The following is an 11,771-nucleotide window of genomic DNA, read 5'->3' on the forward strand; positions in this document are numbered from 1 at the left end:
TGTCTTCTCATTTTGCTTAACTTACTGTGTTTGGGGTCTCCTTTTCGCAGGCTGCAGGTTTGTAGTTCACATTGTTTTTGGTGTCTGCCCCCAGTGGGTAAGGTTGGTTCAGTGGGTTGTGTAGGCTTCCCGGTGGCGGGGACTGGTGCCTGGGTTCTGGTGGAGGAGTCTGGATCTTGTCTTTCTGGTGGGCAGGACTGCATCTGGCGGTGCATTTTGGGGTGTCTGTGAACTTAGTATGATTTTAGGCAGCCTGTCTGCTAATGGGTAGGGTTGTATTCCTGTCTTGCTAGTTGTTTGGCATGAGGTGTCCAGCACTGGAGTTTGCTGGCCGTTGAGTGGAGCTGGGTCTTAGTGTTGAGATGGAGATCTCTGGGAGAGCCCTTGCCAAGTGATATTACGTGGGGCCTGGAGGTCTCTGGTGGTCCAATGTCCTGAACTTGGTTCTCCCACCTCAGAGACTCAGGCCTGACACCTGGCCAGAGCACCAAGACCCCGTCAGCCACACAGCTCAGAAGAAAAGGGAGGGAAAAAAAAGAAAGAAAAAAACTCTTTCTGGGGGCCCACGGCCCGTCCCCATGCCTCTGGGCCCAGCTCCCTCTGCTGTCTCTGCCAGGGCTATAGCCGAGGCCGCCGCCGCCCACTTTCAGTTTCTAGACTGTTTTTTTAAGAGCAGTTTTAGGATCATAGTAAAATTGAGTGGAAGGTACAGAGATTTCCCATATGTCCCCTGTCCCCACACATGAATAGTCTTCCCCATTATCAACATCTCCCACCAGAGTGGTACATTTGGTACAATTGATGAACTAACACTGACTCATCATTATCCCCTAGAGTCCATAGTTTACACTAGGCTTTATTCTTGGTGTTGTATATTTTATGGGTTTGGACAAATGTATAATGACAAGTATCTACCATAGTATCACATAGAGTAGTTTCACTGCCCTAAAAGTCTTCTGTACTCCACTTTTTTAGCTTTCCCTGCCATCCTAAACTCTGGCAACTACTGATCTTTTTATTAGCTCCATAGTTTTGCCTTTTCCAGAATGTCATATAGTTGGAATCACACAGTATGTAGCCTTTTCAGATTGGCTTCTTTCACTTAGTAATATACATTTAAGGTTCTTCCATATCTTTTCATGGCTTGAGAGATTACTTCTTTTTAGCATTAAATAATATTCCATTGTCTGGATGACCACAGTTTATTTATCCATTTACATACTGAAGAACATCTTGGTTGCTCCCAGGTTTTGACAATTATGAATAAAGTTGCTATAAATATCTGTGTGTAGGTTTTTGTGTGAGCATGAGTTTTCAACTCCTCTGGGTAAAAACCAAGACACATGGTTTCTGGATCGTATGGTAAGAGTATGTTTAGTTTTTTTTAAAAAAGCTGCCAAACTGTTTCCAAAGTGGGTGTACCATTTTGCATTCTCATCAGCAATGAATGAGAGTTCCTGTTGCTCTACATCCTCACCAGCATGTGGTGCTGTCAGTGTTCTGGATTTTGGCCATTCTAATAGGTGTGTAGTGGTATCTTATTGTTGTTTTAATTCACATTTTCCTGATGACATATGATATGGAACATCTTTTCATATACTTATTTGCCATCTGTCTATCTTCTTTGGTAAGTTATCTGTTAAGGTTTTCGGCCCATTTTTTGATCAGGTTGTTTGTTTTCTTATTGTTGAGTTTTTAAGAGTTCTTCGTGTATTTCAGGACTTCCCTGGTGGCACAGTGGTTAAGAATCCGCCTGCCAATTCAGGGGTCACGGGTTCAAGCCCTGGTCCAGGAAGATCCCACATGCCGTGGAGCACCTAAGCCCGTGGGCCACAACTACTGAGCCCACATGCCACAACTACTGAAGCCCATGCACCTAGAGCCCATGCTCCGCAACAAGAGAAGCCACCACGATGAGAAGCCCACACACCGCAACGAAGAGTAGCCCCCACTCGCCGCAGCTAGAGAAAGCCCGTACAGCAATGAAGACCCAATGCAGCCAAAAATAAAATAAATTAAATAAATTAATTAATTTTTAAAAAAGGAGTTCTTGGTATATTTCAGATAACAGTCCTTCATCAGATATGTCTTTTGCAAATATTTTCTCCCGGTCTATGGCTTGTTTTTTTCATTTTCTTGACAGTATCTTTCAAAGAGCAGAAAAGTTTAATTTTAATGAAGTCCAGTCTATCAATTTTTTCTTTCATGGATCAGGCCTTTGGTGTTGTATCTAAAAAGTCATCAGCAAACCCAAGGTCATTTGGATTTTCTTCTATGTTATCCTTTATGAGTTTTATAGTTTTGCGTTCTACATTTAGGTCTATGATCCATTTTGAGTTTTTGTGTGTGTGCATGAGAAGGGTGTAAGGTCTGTGTCTAGATTAACTTTTTTGCATGTGGATGTCTGGTTGTTCCAGCAACATTTGTTGAAAACTTAAATGCTTTTAAATGATATTTGTATGTGTATAATATAAATGTCAGCTCCATGGATGTTCCCAAGCCCTTTGAAATTCAGATAACATTTGGTTCAAATACCCAACCCCAGTGTCTCTGAGGATACTCTGGGGCTTAGTCTTCTCTTGGTGTCCTCTGGTTGAGGTCTTCCTTCCAGCAACATTAGAGCCCTTCTACTCAGTGTTCCTTCTCGCTTTTCCCCACCTTGTCCCTGAAGACTGCCCCAATCTCTTCTCCCTGAAGCATCACTCATCCACACTATATGTAAGCATATATTATCAAAGGAAGAGAGCCATGGAGGAGATGATGCTCTAGGGCAGAATGACCTAAACAGGATTTTAACATTTCTGAACTTAAAAATCCCTGGTCCATCCTTTCTTATGGAGAAATCACCCTGTACCTGTTCCATCCACGATGTGCTGGGTCCCTCTTGGGGTCACTGCTGGCCCATATGACATCTTCGTGCACATTTAGAAAAAGGCAGCCCTTCTTCAGAAGGCTTTGCAATATGCAGCTTGACAGCAGAAAGTGGGCCAGATTTCAGCCTTATCTTCCCCCTCATCTTGCTTTAGCCCCCATCCTTCCCTAACCTACTGGTCCTCAATCCCCCAGATTCTCATTCATTTCTTATAGAGCAGTTTAGCTCTTTCTTTACTGGCTCCAGGCCATCCAAGTTATTCCCAAAGGTCTCATCTTCATAATTAATTTAAAAATGTGCTCTTCAACTTTAATAATTATAACTCTGAAAGGAACACTGGGGTGTTGAATTTTTTTCCCTCGCTACATATACATCATGATGATGGTGATAGTGATGGTGATGACGAAGTTAATGACAACAGCCCTTAAGTAAATATGCTTAAGTTATTACATGAGGAGAAAAATGGTCTTTTGCAGGAAAATCAAAGGTCCTTTCTTTGACATGTAAGAGATTGTATATTATACCACTGTTTACCACAGAATAGAAACCAGAGTCTCTAAAGTGCTTTAAACTCTCAAAATTAAAAATGCTGAACTCTGCAGATGCATTCTGTAAATGTATAAGTATGGCAGAAAGCCAGAAAGTTCCTGGAAGACAACAGGATGTCAGCCCAGCTTTATGAAGCATATGTATTGTCATCATATTCTTTGTTTTTTCTATATTTTCAAGTTGTCATAGTTTTCTTTTTTTAAAATAATGCATTACTGTCTTTTTAAAAAATTTATTTGTTTATTTATTTATTTTTTGGCTGCGTTGGGTCTTCATTGCTGCGCACGGGCTTTCTCTAGTTGCAGAGAGCGGGGTCTACTCTTTGTTGTCGTGTGTGGGCTTCTCATTGCGGTGGCTTCTCTTATTGTGGAGCATGGGCTCTAAGCGCACGGGCTTCAGTAGTTGTGGCATGTGGGCTTCAGTGGTTTTGGCCCACGGGCTTAGTTACTCCGCGGCATGTGGGATCTTCCTGGACGAGGGCTCGAACCTGTGTCCCCTGTATTGGCAGGCAGATTTTTAACCACTGCGTCACCAGGGAAGCCCTGTATCACATTCTTTAACAGACCAGGAGGAAGCAGAGGCATGGGCCACATCTTTGACATAATGTATTTCTGCAATTCTAAGGAACACCAACAGCATTTGGGAGAAACAAAAAAGGCAGTGCATTAAATGTTCACACTAGCAATAGGCTACATCCATCCTGATTTCGGAACTTTAAAGTGAGAACAATAAAACTGTATCTTAGAAGTAAGGAGTATTGTACTTTCTGTTTAGGTCTTTTACAGCACATTATTCTATATCCTGAAGAAAAAGTTATTTCAATAATAGTGTTGCTAAATACATGCAAAATTGGCTTTCAAATAGAAACGATAGAATCAGTACATTCAAAACTAGGCATAAGGTTAATTGAATACTCTTTTTCTGGACTCAAACTGTGGAATATAAAGATTTGGTAAGGCTATGAATAGTAGAGACCAACTTCTCTAAGCCTAGTTTTCTCATCTACAAAACGGGTAAATTAAAGTACCACCATCATAAGATTGGTGTGAAGACTGAATGAAATAATACATGTAAAGTGCTTAGCATAGTGCCTGGAACACAATACTGTCTCCTGCTCTGAAGAAATTCAGAAAGAACTGCAAAGAGGGGGCTGGGGGATTACTTATTCCTGGTACTATTCAATCCAATCCAACAAATATTTCATGACCACCGACTGTATGCTAAGAATTGGGCTGAGAAGTGCGTTAGGAAGAAATAAAGAAGAGTGTTGTGCCCATCTTGTCTTAGGAAGATGAGAAATATTGGGTACATTTAATTTTATTAACTGAACTTTGTACTTAAATATTGACTGCTATACTTAAGTTATCAAATATTATTAAACTTTAGGTATTAAGCACGTTATGTTGCTCTAAATATACATACTTAATTTAATGTATACTGTTTTATATACATGACTTCGGGATAATTTTGTATTTGTCAGTAATGCTAACCAAAGAATATTTTATTTTTAAGTGGTACTCACCCTTGCTTCTGCAAGAAAATTAAAATAAATGAGCCAATTGGAGTAGAGCTCTCACCTCTAATTACTGGGCCTTAGGAGTAAACGAATGAAAAACTACCCTTTAGTTCTGAAATAGCAAACTTGGAGATATACTAGGACATGGCAGGTCCTTGTTCCTGATGATAAGGGTGAATGGCCTTGAAGGACATTTGAAGATTAGATGTTATCCTAGGTGTGTGTACTAGTCAGTTTCCAAGATGGCCCCCAGTGATCCTTGCCTCTGATAACAGCTGCCCCAGTCAAAATCTGATTGCTTTCTCATGGAAGACCCCAAGCAAGAATTTCCTGGCCAAGCCCTTTCCAAATTCCTGACCCATACGTGATTGCAGTTGTTTGAGGCCACTACATTTTAGGATAATTTATTACTGATACAGAACGTATTGAGGTAAGGTTAAGTCATTGAAGGTTACTAAATAGAGAAGTAAATGGTCAGACTTGCATCTTAGAAATAATTCTGCCTGCGAGGTGGAAGTTGGATGAAGGAGGTGGACGCTGAGAAACTAAAGGCAGGACACTAGTGAGGGAGCGATCATACCATCCAAGGATGAGGTGGTAGGGACTGAAACTGCATGGCAATCAAGCTGGAGGCTAGAGAAACAGATTGTTAACCAAAACTTCAGAAGCGGAGACCTGACTGAAATAAGAAGTGTTTACTTGTGGTTTGTTAGGACTGCATCCGGGGAGACACAGATTCTAGAAGCACTTGAATTGTGTTTGGCTGTACAACAAAGTGCGGGAGGCTTATAAAGGCAAAAACTGCAAGGTTACAGTCAGTTAAATGAGTTTTTATCGAGAATTGTAATTTGGAGCTGGCAAGATGTAAGGGTGCTTATTAAGTAAGGATTGGATGGGGTCTGAGATCGTTGCACAGTTATAAGGGGAGACCCTGAGACCATAACGTTGCAGCTGGCAGGTGTTGTTCTGAAGACAGCTGGTGGTGTCCTTGGGTCTGCTATGGTTCAGTAAAGTTCAGGTTCTCAGTGGTGCAGAGACTGTCTGAGACCAGATCCTCAATGGCTCCCCAACTCCATTTTTGTATGCCTGAACTGCGATTACTCCATTATAATTTCTACTTGTCATCAGGATCAAGCAGTGTTTATAAGAGATAGAACTGCCTCCATTAAGTGACTGATCGCCTGTGGCAGGAAAGGTAGAGACTAAAATGGTTTCTGTGTTGTTTTTTTCTTCTAGAATCTTGCCATATTTATAGATTCCCCAGCTTTGACTACTTGCTGAAGAAAGAGTCAGTCTCATGCTACTTCTCCATCTCAGCTCAGAAATCTCCCTTTGAAGGTCTCACTCTTTTATCCAAGATAAATGTATTTACCTAGTTGCACTTCGTGGATTTAAAATAAGTACTAGCTATAAATATGTTCCCATAACTCGGGGGGTATGTGGGTATTTTCCTTAAACTAAGTGTTCTTTAAAATATTTCGTTCTTCAAGATTTTTCTCATATCAGCGGTTTTCTATTTATTTGAAGAAACCCTAAAAATGTAGTCTGCATTTCATATGTTCTTTTAAGCTACTTAAACAATATTTTTAAGACATCAGTGATGTAATCTGTTTTTAAGAGCAATTGACTTACTTTAAATTAAAACTTAAACATATGCCCATTAAGAAATTAGCCAAGAAAAAACAGTAACATTAATCTCCTAAGGTTTTGTTTTTCAAAAAAGGTTTTCTTTTTAAGTTTGCAGAAATCTTTTGGGAATAACTAGTTTTTACTTTGAAGAAACATTTATCGGAAGTTTAGCAATTCTTTCTATTTTAACTCAGGCTCTCCCCTTGGAACCAATGCATGCCTCTGGACCCGTTATGGCTTTGACTCTAAACAAGGCTCTCCTGGGGACTTCCCTGGTGGTCCAGTGGGTAAGACTCCGCACTCCCAATGCAGGAGGCTTGGGTTTGATCCCTGGTTGGGGAGCTAGATCCCTCATGCATGCCCCAACTAAGAAGCCTGTGTGTTGCAACTATGAGCCTGTATGTCACAACTAAAAGATCCCACATGCCACAACTAAAGATCCCAAGTGCCACAACGAAGAGCTGGTGTAGCCAAAATAAATAAATAAATAAATAAATATTAAAAATAAAATAAAATAAACAAGGCTCTCCTTCTTTGCTCAGGCAGTACTGTGAGGGATTTCCCAGCTACCTGTGTGAACCTAAGAAACTATAACTCTTCCCTGTAAAAATCCCTGTGTTTGGGACTTCCTTGGTGGCGCAGTGGTTAAGAATCCACATGCCAATGCAGGGGACACGGATTTGAGCCCTGGTCCGGGAAGATCCCACATGCCGCGGATCAACTAAGCCCGTGCACCACAACTACTGAGCCTGCGCTCTAGAGCCCACAAGCCACAACTACTGAAGCCTGCGCCTAGAGCCCGTGCTCTGTAACAAGAGAAGCCACCCTGGTGAGAAGCCCACACACCGCAACGAAGAGTAGCCCCGTTCATTGCAACTAGAGAGAAAGCCCACGCACGGCAACGAAGATCCAACACAGCCAAAAATAAATAAATAAAAATAAAATTAAAATCCCTGTGTTTGAGCTCATAAAACTCAATAAAAACAAAAACAAAGAAAACAAACAACCCAATCGAAAAATGGGCAGAAGACTAAATAGACATTTCTCAAAGAAGACATACAGATGGCCAACAGGCACATAAAAAGACGATCAACATCACTAATTATTAGAGAAATGCAAATCAAAAGTACAATAAGGTACCACCTCACGCTGGTCAGAATGGCCATCATTAAAAAGTCTACAGATAACAAATGCTGGAGAGGGTGTGGAGAAAAGGGAACTTTCCTACACTGTTGATGGGAATGTAAAATGGTGCAGCCGCTATGGAAAACAGTATGGAGGTTCCTCAAAAAACTAAAAATAGAGTTGCCATATAATCCAGCAATCCTACCCATGGGCATATAATTAAAAAAGATACATGCACCCCTATTTTCATAGCAGCACTATTCAGAATAGCCAAGACATGGAAACAACCTAAATGTCCATTGACAGATGAATGGATAAAGAAGATGTGGTACATATATACAATGAAATACTACTCAGCCATAAAAAAATAATGAAATAATGCCATTTGCAGCAACATGGATGGAACTAGAGACTATCATACTAAGTGAAGTTAAGTCAGAAAGAAAAAGACAAATATCATGTGCTATCACTTATATGTGGAATTTAAAATATGACACAAAAACACTTATCTACGAAACAGAAACAGACTCACAGACATAGAGAACAGACTTGTGGTTCTCAAGGGGGAGAGGGGTGTGGGGGGAGGGATGGATTGGGAGGTTGGGATTAGCAGATGCACACTACTATATATAGAATGGATAAAGAGCAAGGTCCTGCTGTATAGCACAGGGAACTATATTCAGTATCCTCTGTTAAACCATAATGGAAAAGAATGTGAAAAAGAATATATATATATGTAAAACTGAATCACTTTGCTGTACAGCAGAAATTAACACAACACTGTAAATCAACTATACTTGAATAAAAATAAATTAAAGAAAAAAATCCCTGTGGGGAATTCCCTGGTGGTCCAGTGGTTAGGACTCAGCGCTTTTACTGCCAAGGGCCTGGGTTCGATCCCTGGCCAGGGAACTAAGATCTTGCAAGCCACGCAGTGCAGCAAAAAAAAAAAAAAAATCCCTGTGTTTGAATCATTTCAAAGAAACATAGAGCATAGATCACAGTAAGGTTCACTTCAGGATAAGCTGTGTGGTATGAGTCAGGGGCACTTGGGAAAACTCCCTTCCAGAGACTGCTTTTCCTTTGTTTTTCCACAGAAACTGGGATCCCATTATTAGATAAGCATGATTCTGGCACTAATTCTGATGGGTGGGTTTTTTCCACCACACTAAGCAATTCTCCGGCACCAGCTGAGTGTCCCGCAATTCAACTCAATTCTGACACTATCTGCCCAAAGATAGCATCAGATCCCACAGGTTAAGGGCTCTGTCTTGCAAGACTGTCCCTACTTCAGATGCCAATCACAAGTCCAGGTTGTTACCTGTGCTTCTGACCCAACAGCTATAAATTAGAGGTTTCCATGACTCCCTTCTTGGGTTCGATTAATTTTCTAGAGCAGCTCACAGAACTCAGATACCAATTTACTCACTAGATTACTTGTTTATTACAAAGGATATTAAAGGATTCGAATCAACAGCCAGATATAGAGATATATAGGGGGAGGTGCCGAACAAAGGAGCTTCTGTCCCCATGGAGTTTGGGGCCCAGCACAGTGGCATGTGGAAGCATTCTTGTTCACCAGCCTAGAAGCATTCTTGTTCTCCAAATCCCGTCCTTTTGGGTTTTTATGGAAGCTTCATTACATACGCACAATTGATTAAATCATTGGCCACTGGTGACTGATCAGCTTCTAACTCCCCTCTCCTCCCTGGAAATGGGGGCGTGGGACTGAAAGTTCCAGCCCTCTAGTAGTAGGCCAGGAGAATCAACCATATTCTCCTGGCCTACTGCCCTCAATCTGAGGTGAGGTCCAAAAGTCACCATTAACATCACAAAAGACACCTTGGTCACTCTCTTCACTTGGGAAATTCCAAGGGTTTTAGGAGCTCTGTGCTAGAAAAAGGGACTATGACCAAATATATATTTCTGATTATGAATAACAATATCACGAGTCATTATTAGATGACTCCAGGAGTCCCTTACTAAATTGTATGTGACCTTTGTCAATGAAAAAATTAATCAGTAGCAGATCTAAGAAAGAAATGGAAAATTGTATTGGTGCCAACCTGAGGATTATAACCTGGGAGACAGTCTTTCAGAAAGCTCTGAGGACTATTTCCCTCTTTAGAGGTCAAAGTACAGTTATCTTTGAGACAAAGGGCTATAGTCAATTGACAGTTTACACAATCCAGATTTACACATGGGTCTTGGCCCTTTACAAGATTAAGAAGGAAGGTTATCTCGTTTATGAGATTAAGAAAGAATGTTATCTCCTAAAGAGGTCTGGTTAAAGCAGATGCACAACATGCACCAAAGGGAAGGGAGGCGGCCCAAACAGGCAAAGAAAAATTTCATGTTTAAATTTTTCTTATCTTGCCATAAAATATGAATTTTATTTCATCACCTTGTAGAAAGGGATTTTCCACTGCCCCCTAGGTTCATTCTCCACCCTTCTTCGCCCTGATTTGTAGGGTGGCTGACCCGTACAGACTAGTTCAATGCCTTTGACTTCTAGTTGGGTTCAACCAATGAAGATCCCCAGGAGAGATCAGAGGAAGAGTGGACAGTGAAGTTGCTGTTATTATTATTTTTTAAAATTTATTTATTTTTGCTGCATTGGGTCTTCATTGCTGCGCACCGGCTTTCTCTAGTTACAGGGAGTGGGGGCTACTCTTCGTTGCGGTGCGCCGGTTTCTCACTGCGGTGGCTTCTCTTGTTGCGGATCATGGGCTCTAGGTGTGTGGGCTTCAGTAGTTGTGGCACGCAGGCTCACTAGTTGTGGCTCTCGGGCTCTAGAGCGCAGGCTCAGTAGTTGCGGCACACAGGCTTAGTTGCTCCGCGGCATGTGGGATCTTCCCAGACCAGGGTTCGAACCCGTGTCCCCTGCATTGGCAGGCAGATTCTTAACCAGTGCACTACCAGGGAAGTCCTGAAGGTGCTGTTATAACTGCCCAACTTCAACCCTGAAAGGTCACCTTGGGCTGCTTGGGTCCCCTGACCAAAGGTCACGGCTCCTCTTCTGGCAAGCTCCATGTCTCTCTGGAGAAGCTGCTCCCTCCCTTCATCCTTCTGGGACTAGGGGTGGGAATAGCCCTGGGACTGCTGTTCCTTGTGGTCTCTCCCTACACACTACACACACTTGTGTAAATAGTACCTTTATTAAACCCACCTTGAATTATCCTAATTTGAGTGTGCCATCTGTTTCCTCCTGAGACTTTGACAGATACTCCTTGATAGAAGCAATTTACCAAGCTATTATTGGCCATAAACATCCAATTATAAATTATGAGATTGCTTTACAAGGTATAACTACCGAATGGTAGTGGGACTAGGACAAATAAATCTTCATAGAGATAAAAAAGAAACAACACAAAGCAACAGAAAGAGCAAGAGGTTTGAAATTAGGAGATCTCAGTTTCAGTTCCAGATCAGCAGTTTACAACACTTCTGGGCCTCATTTTTCTCACCTATAAAGTATGAGTTTTAAAACAGATCAGTGGCTTTCAATTTGTATTTCACAAAACCCCCCAGTTTCACAGAGGTATTTCAATGTCCACCAGCGTGGGAGGGGAGAGAAGCAAAGAAAAGATAGGAGGAAAGAGACAGAGCCCCATCCCTACTCCAGCTAGGGCAGCTGTGCTGTCAGATTTATGTGGAACAAGATAACCAAGGATGTGACTGAGGAGTCCAGATCAAGGACAGGCTACTTTGCTCTGGAGATTTCTCAGGTCATGGATGCAAAACTGGGTATTCCTGCTGCTGGTCCTCTAGGGAAAGGTGGGCTTTCATATGTGTGTGTGTGTGTTTGTGTTTAAAGAGCAGTTTGGGATTTCTGCCCTTTGTGTGCAATAACACTGGGTGGGGAAGAACACCCTCCCTCCCTCTTCTAGGACCCATTGCAGGTATCTGTGGTGGAGGACAATCCAGGCAATGCTGGGGGTGATGGAAACCAACCTAAATCTGAGTCCCCAAACTCCCAGCAGAGACCAGTAGGCAAACCAAGTGGAGGACTGGGTCCCAGCCTGAGTCAACCCTCTGATGTTCATGGATTTATTACTGAGAGGAATTCTGGGGAGGGAA

General features: G+C 41.8%; 1 non-coding gene across 1 annotated transcript; it reads left to right on the forward strand.

Annotated features, from left to right (window-relative positions):
* Window positions 1-8,530: 8,530 nt before the first annotated feature.
* TRNAK-UUU (transfer RNA lysine (anticodon UUU)) lies at window positions 8,531-8,603 on the forward strand. The gene has a single exon. It is a non-coding gene; the product is annotated as a tRNA-Lys (tRNA).
* Window positions 8,604-11,771: the final 3,168 nt, after the last annotated feature.

Source organism: Balaenoptera acutorostrata, chromosome 3 (genome assembly GCF_949987535.1).
Source record: "Balaenoptera acutorostrata chromosome 3, mBalAcu1.1, whole genome shotgun sequence".
NCBI classification, from domain to species: domain Eukaryota; kingdom Metazoa; phylum Chordata; class Mammalia; order Artiodactyla; family Balaenopteridae; genus Balaenoptera; species Balaenoptera acutorostrata.